The sequence below is a fragment of the Parasteatoda tepidariorum genome, chromosome 11, assembly GCF_982258835.1.
Source record: "Parasteatoda tepidariorum strain Cologne lab strain chromosome 11, Ptep-v5.0, whole genome shotgun sequence".
Taxonomy (NCBI): Eukaryota; Metazoa; Arthropoda; class Arachnida; order Araneae; family Theridiidae; genus Parasteatoda; species Parasteatoda tepidariorum.
The window spans coordinates 25,361,329-25,368,844 of NC_141765.1; the positions used below are offsets into that span (position 1 = coordinate 25,361,329).

Sequence of the window (7,516 nt, forward strand, 5' to 3'; positions counted from 1 at the left end):
TTTGTAACAATAAAAAAAAAGTTAATAAAATTTTTATATAGTTTGTATTTTAACATCAGTCACATAGAAATTTAAGAGCTTAAAGCTTTTTTGATATTTGTCACTTTCTATAAGTCAATTCAAGTGCACGTTCATTGGTTCCAATTAATTATAAGTTTTTTTAAAAATAAATTTACAAAAAATCAAATAAATTTACAATAATTATTCTTATAAAAATAGAACATTTTCATAATAAAAATATATTTTACTCCATATCCTTCCTATGTAATTTCAAGTCACATTTTATATTTTTATTCAAAATAAAAACAATTAAGTTTTATCCCTTTATCTTAAATACATATTAGGCTATTGAAAAACATCCCATGTAATTTTAAAAAAATATTAAATAGTTATCCATGAAAAGAGTTTAAAAATACAAAAATTTATGAAAATGTAACGTCAGTAACCATGGAATTCATCCATGTTCTACCACTATATACAGCAACTAGACTTCATATTAGGGTCATGTTTAAAAATACTTTAATATGCATTTACATGCTGACTTTTATCCTATATCATTTTTTTAAAGTTTTTAGTAATGAAAAGAAAATCTAACAATCAGTAATTCTATTATTCCCAAAGTTATTAACATTTTATCATTTTAGTTTTTAAATCAAAGTTTCGTTTTCTAGGCCCAAAAAACTTAAGTTAAAATATTTGTTTGATTATTCCTTTTTTTAAAACTAGTTTAATCTGACAAGTTACGGCAAATAAAAAAATAGAATGTTTCAATCTTATATTATATTTATTAGTTATTTAATATATTATGCAATATCAATCAACAAGATCAAACTCTGATGTCAAGCAAGTTAAAGCACAACCACTATAACAAAAGGCTGTTAGAGCAAGTTTTATGACATGAAGCTTATGAAACGTGCTTCAATTTATGCCAACTTTTAAAATGTAAACAATTGTTCAACTGCAGACTTTTTAAAACAATTCAGTTCCTAGTTTTCAAATGACATAAATCTTTTCACAATATTCTTTTTTTCATATAATTCTATAAGAAACTATAATTGAACTGAAAGAAATATCAACAAATAACATTATATTGGTTAATTTTAGAAAGTCAAAGAACAATTATGCTAGATCTTATTTGACCAATTTCCGAAGTTGCACTAATCAATTTCTCAACATACCAATAGTTTCATTTTAATGAAAGGTTACAATAAAAAATCTTGAGGCACAGCACTAGAAAATATATTGCATTGAAAATAACATTTAGTTATTAAAATGCTTTACTAAATCATTTATTAATTGGGAGGAATTATATAAACACTGCTTTCAAAAAAAAAATTTCTAACTTGTTAAAAAACTTGAAACAAGAAACTTTAACTTAAATATTAGTTTATCTCAAATATGCTACAAAGTACCAATGACTAATGTAGTACAATCAAAAGAAAATGTAAAATCAATAGATATAGCATGGCACCTTTAAACCAGAATATACGCTTAATTCAATTGTATTTTAGCATGAAAATAGCGCAAGTACCTATTTGAAGGTAGTAGTCAGATGTCTTATAAACAAGATTTTAAAGATGCTTCATAAGAAGTAAATAGTATTATTCTTATAGAAGAAAAATCTAATCAAATAAAGGGTTTAATTACTTGCCATTTTAAATAATAAATTAAAATAATAGTTTATCTGATAAGGAAAATAGAATAAATCTTCACTTCTCAAAACAGCAATCTTCATTGCACTAAGCTGAAATACCAATACAAGAAACCAATCTGTAAAAAATTTGTCAATATGTAATAAAAAATGTGTATGTTAACTGTCACACTTCATGAAAACATATTTGTTTTATCATCGAATTATTACATTGGAAAAGCTCACTAGTTTCATACCTATCTATTCAAATGCAAATTATTCCCTATAACATGAGTTAACAATCCAACTTTTAATTAAATTTTGATACTTTAAATACTTAAATTCACAACACGAATAAGCATTTAATTTAATCCAAATGGTATAAGTAAGCAAATGAATAAATCTGATCAGACAATACAATGTGAGTATAAGGCGGTTCAAGGGTGGTGTCAACAATAAAACTAAATAATCAATATACAATATTAAAACTTTATCCCCATAGTAGTAAAAATAAAATAATTTAAATGTTGTGTATTCGGATTGCAATGTATAAGATGTTATGGCTCGTTGTGTTTTCATAGATTAAGGGTAAAAAATTAAAAAAAACACTGGTTGATTATGAATAATCTGAAGAGTCACAACAAAACGACTTTATTTACTTCGAAGAATTTTGCTCACTTTTGCACATTATAGACTGTGATGACATGTGACTCACCTTTAAAAATCAATCACTAATTAATATATTTATGACATAGAGATTTGGAGGATAACCTACACATTCAAGCTTGGAAACACTATACACTTAAAAAAAAACTATTTAACAATCATAAATTGGATTGCAACATTAACAACAACCTAACCGATATCATCTTTTTAAATTGAAAGAAATACGCATATATGTCATAATACATGTTTCTAGTTTCTAATTCAACATTAGAAGACAGGAGACTGGTCGCACACGGTGCGGATTTCTCATTTAACACCACCTAACATTCAGTAATCCTCCATTTTGAATACCATATGTACACCTACACATTTAGACAAGAGGGAGAATACACGATTTTAGGTAACGTACTGGCAATATATAAAATGCGAAGCTTAGAAAAGGTTAGAAAATGGCCAGTAGAGAGCGCTATTGTGATAATGATAAGGAACCGTTCACGCTGCAGACGATTCACGCAATTCTAATCAATGGTGAGAGAAAATGAGACCTTAAATCTGTAAAAATCCTGGAGAAAAATTCACCAATCAAAATATTCTTTGAAGAAAAGTGTAAATAACATGCCGTGAGAGTTTTTCTTGATCAAAATGATTTTTACAGGATACAAAAGGATTTTTATTTTCCCTGTACTCCGGTGTTTTTAATGAAGTCCCACAGCGAATACGCTATCTGGGGAGAAGACCGGTTCCATGTATTGAACCGTCCCATGCTCTCTCCTCCGTTGCTCAATTGTATGGGAATGTATTACGATATTTCCCCTTCCCTAATATCTTTCGCATCTAATTTTCAAAAATATTTTCTATAAAGCTTCGTTACCTAAAAATTTTTAATCTATTTGAAAATCAAAAAGGAAACTAACATACTTCCTTCTCCGATGACTATCCACTCGCTAATGGTGAACGCGTAATAGATAGAAAGTAAAACACAAATCACATTAATAAAACCTCCTATAATATTAAGCCTGTTCACACATTGTCTCGTAACTGTAACACAAGGGGAAAGATACACCAGAAGTGTTTTTAATTTCTTCCTGTTTTAGGGAGTTTGTTATTGTTTTCATTCTGTCATCCATCCATGCACTCACCGGTTTTAATGTTTTTTTAAACTACGAAAAAATTTCACGCGTTGTAAGGTCAAGACTTTACAACAAAGAAAAATAGTCAATAATGTCTAACAGATTTCCAATTTCATCTTCAAAAAAAACACCCATTTTGCATTGCAGAATTGTAAATAAAGAGAACAGTACAATACTATTGTATTCAATACCAATATCAAAAGTCCTAAGGCACAGTTCCCAGTAAATCACCAGAGTCAACCATCACTGGCTGCGGTCAGTAAGCGGGTGAGTGATCACTTAGATCAACCTGCAAAGGGACCGAGGGCACATGGTATCGTTCCTCGTTAAGCTGTTCAACCGTTAAGAGGACGCTATACCCAGAGAAAAAATCCTAATTGGCAAAATCAGTGATAAGTCTCGCACTCAGGGGGCGTCACTTTTAGGGAAGTGATAATTGGTATAGTGACAGTGATTTATTATAGAGGGTCACTTAGACTTATCCATGGTCATTCACATGGTGCAGGGAATAATGTGAGCATCAGTTTCTTAAAGTTATTTTGCTACAAGGTTCGCCTTCTTTATTTTTAATACTCCCTTTTTTTAAGTATGATTGTGAAATATCCAGAATAAACATTCGAATTATTTATTTACATTAACTGACAATTAATTCGTTTCAAGTTATAACACCAGGAAATATATAAATTTTCATTTACGTGAGTAGAATTAATGTTTGAAAACAATTCATTAAATAAACTTTGTTTTAATAGTCAGTACTAGAGCTGCTTAGTATATTGAACATGAAATATATGATGAAATATAATTATGAAAATTAAAAAATCCTCAGAAAAATATAATTTCTAAAGAAGTGAGAAGAAGCTGAGAAATAGTGAGCATTTGCTAGTGAAGAAATTAAAGTAGGAGTCAAATATTGGGCAACGCTGTGAATGTAGAATTTTTCAGGGAAAACACTTGTTACTAAGTAATTCTATAAATTTTCAAATTTGGAAAAACAACATGAAAATTCAAATTTATTGAGACTATCTAAAATAATTTTTTTTGTCAAGCACATAATGCTGTTTCGAAAATTAAGTATAAATATAACAGTCTAATTAAATTATAAGAGTTACGAAAATTAAATTGGCAAATAATATATATATATATATATATATATATACATAACATAAAAAGCTTTAATTAATCGTTTTATGTTATTTATTTTCCGTAAATCCTTTTCTTAATTTATTATTCTAATCGAAACACTTTCTCACACTTTTAAATTCACACCCTGTCCTTAAATCTATTTTTGGCTCAAGCATGCATTAATTAAAAGTAAGACATTTTCCCCTTTGCTCTTTGTGGGAAAAACGCGACATATTTAATAAACATTTTTCCTTTTTCCCTAAATTATTTCCCTTTTTTCCTAAATCGAAACATTTTACGAATTTTCTTTGCAAGATTTTCCTTAACATTTATGCTGGAGCACGATGAAATTGTGGCTCATTCTTTCTCTCTCTCGTCATATATCTCAAAATGATTAAATAAAATAAATTTATTTGCTCTCTTTTAAATATATATATATATATATATATATATATATATATATATATATATATATATATATATGAACCCCGCTATAATGAATAGTCGGTAGACCAAGCGATAGGCTCACTATATATGGTGGTTCAGTATATCCAAAATTTATGAACAAATATTTTCTTGTCATCTTGCGCAATTATTGTGGGAAATAGGGACTGCAATGGCACGTAATTTGTTACATAAATCTTTAAGTAGATGAGTTTACTAAGTCTCTCGACAATTGTTTCCCTACAACAAACTACTTCCTATAACGAAATTTTTAACCTAAATGTTAAATAACATTCAAAATATTCTCCATACAGTGAAGTATGTCTTATTTTAGAAGTTTATCTTTCCAAGTTTTGAAATTTTTTAGATGTTTATCTTTTTTATTTACTTCATTTTTTAAGAAAAATCATTACGCATTTATAGTTTGAATTTCTGTGCGACCGATTAACTGCACTATGTGTCTAGCTTTGGAACCCCACACATAATTCATTTCAGCGAAATAACTCATTTTAAACACGCCTTTAAAAGTGTATTACTCCATTTTTGATCAAATGTTATAATTATATACTTTTAAACGTATGACGTAGATTAAAAACTTTTTAAACTTACATAATATGCAACGTAACTATACTTATAATTAAATATATTATGCAATTCTATCGCACACAATTCTTTATATTGGTTTAGAATTTTGCATAGCTATTTCGTATTCCTAGTTAAAATTGCTTGAGTATACTGAACGCAACTTTATATGCAGTTTATTTTCTAAAAGGAGAAAAAAAAAAAAAAAATAGAAAGGGAGCAAAATTGTCAGGAAATAAATTAATCTTATTTAGTATGAAATAAACGTGAAACTGATTAAATATCTTTATCTTAACATGTTTTCATAAGTTATTATTGTATGATTAATTTTTAATATGATAAACAAAACAAAAAAATAAATAAAAAAATGACGAATTGATTTTTGGAGCGTTTAATTATATTAATATAAAGATTCAATATAATTAATTAGTTAAACTGGTAAAGTGGGTTCAATTACTTTTCATTGTAAAAAATGTATGCATTCAAAATATTAAAAAAAAAAAAAGAAAGATAAGAAAATTTAAAAGAAAAAGTCTTGAAGATCGTATTTATTCTCCAGTTTGAAATTTTTCATGGTTTGGTTTGTAAGCAAATGTCAGTTTCAGACGTCGTGGGGTTCAGACTCAATATCGGAAGCACTAAATTTCATTTTTACAGATTAAACTTATATTAATATCTTTTGAAAGGCTTTACCGATAAGCACGGGTCTTTTTTGTTATAGAGTGATGCAGTGCCGTAACTTCACCCTTCGGGGCCCTGGGGCTCAAATTTTTGCCGGGGCCCTTTCTAAAACTTTGTGTACTCCATCTCTAATCGTCATTTTAGCTATTTATGTATCATGCTGATTAATATATTTACGAAAATAACCCACTTGTTCACATAGAAATGGGATTACAAAATATTGTAAGTTGTAAATTTAACACTAGAATGTAAAATGTTATATTTAAAAAAATTAATTTTTAATTACAAAACACAAATAAGTGTTTAAGACTTCAAGACATCTAAAAATAATTAAAAAACGCATGCTAAATACAGATTTTAAATGTATTTAATGGTTCTAGTTTGGTAGATAGATTTATACACTTAAGTTTGTTGAGAAAGATTATAATACATCAGTTTGCATTAAAATAAATGTCTAGAATAAAGATTTCATATTTAAAATTTTAGATTATTTTCAGTTTTTGAAAAGTATTTAAAGTAAATTGTAAAATAGATTTCATAGTAAAAAAATTTTTTAAAAAAGGTGAAAAGAAAATTTTTTTTATGTAAAATAAAAAAAAAAGTCATAAAATTAATATTTATAATTATTAGTACAAAATATAAATCCATCCATAATTTGAAACACAGTCCACTAAATTTGCTAATCTATTATTAATTAATAAAAATTAAATAATAAATTATAACAATTTTAAAATTGCTGAACATAAATCTTTCTAAAATCAGAAATAAAAAATTTCAAAACTTAAAATTAATTTCTCCTGGCCTTTGTTGCCTCAAATTCATCAATTATATCTCTGAAATCAATATTTCGTGCTCTTTCGTTTTCAATAGACAGTAGAGCAAGTCCATTCAATCGATCCTGTCTCATCGAACTTCTCAAATAATTTTTTATAAGTTTCAATTTTGAGAAAGTATAACAACAAGTATAATCTCTACACACTGTCACACATACATCCTTAATCCATTATAGTGATTTTTGTTAGTAACTGACAATTTTTAATGTTTTTTCTTTTCTTATTTCAAATTTTATTGTCGTAATCTAAATGTAAATACTCAAAATCATTAACTTCTCTATTAATTTCTTAATTCAGTGAGATTTTCATACAAAAATTTCTTTCAATTTTAGTTCAAATGGGCGAACAATTAATAATCTCATACACATTTTATAGATAAGCAATTACATTTAAAAGAGATGTTTAACAACTATTTATATTTTAGACTT

General features: G+C 27.1%; 1 protein-coding gene across 38 annotated transcripts in view; it reads right to left on the reverse strand.

Moving 5' to 3' along the window:
* Window positions 1–2,716, reverse strand: part of RhoGAPp190 (Rho GTPase-activating protein 190) — a 125,039-nt gene extending 122,323 nt beyond the window's left edge. For all 38 annotated transcript variants that reach the window (XM_071187885.2, XM_071187884.2, XM_016069131.4 and 35 more), the window contains exon 1: window positions 2,346–2,716. The gene's annotated coding sequence lies outside the window, so the exon portion shown is untranslated. The remainder of the gene's footprint in view (window positions 1–2,345) is intronic.
* Window positions 2,717–7,516: the final 4,800 nt, after the last annotated feature.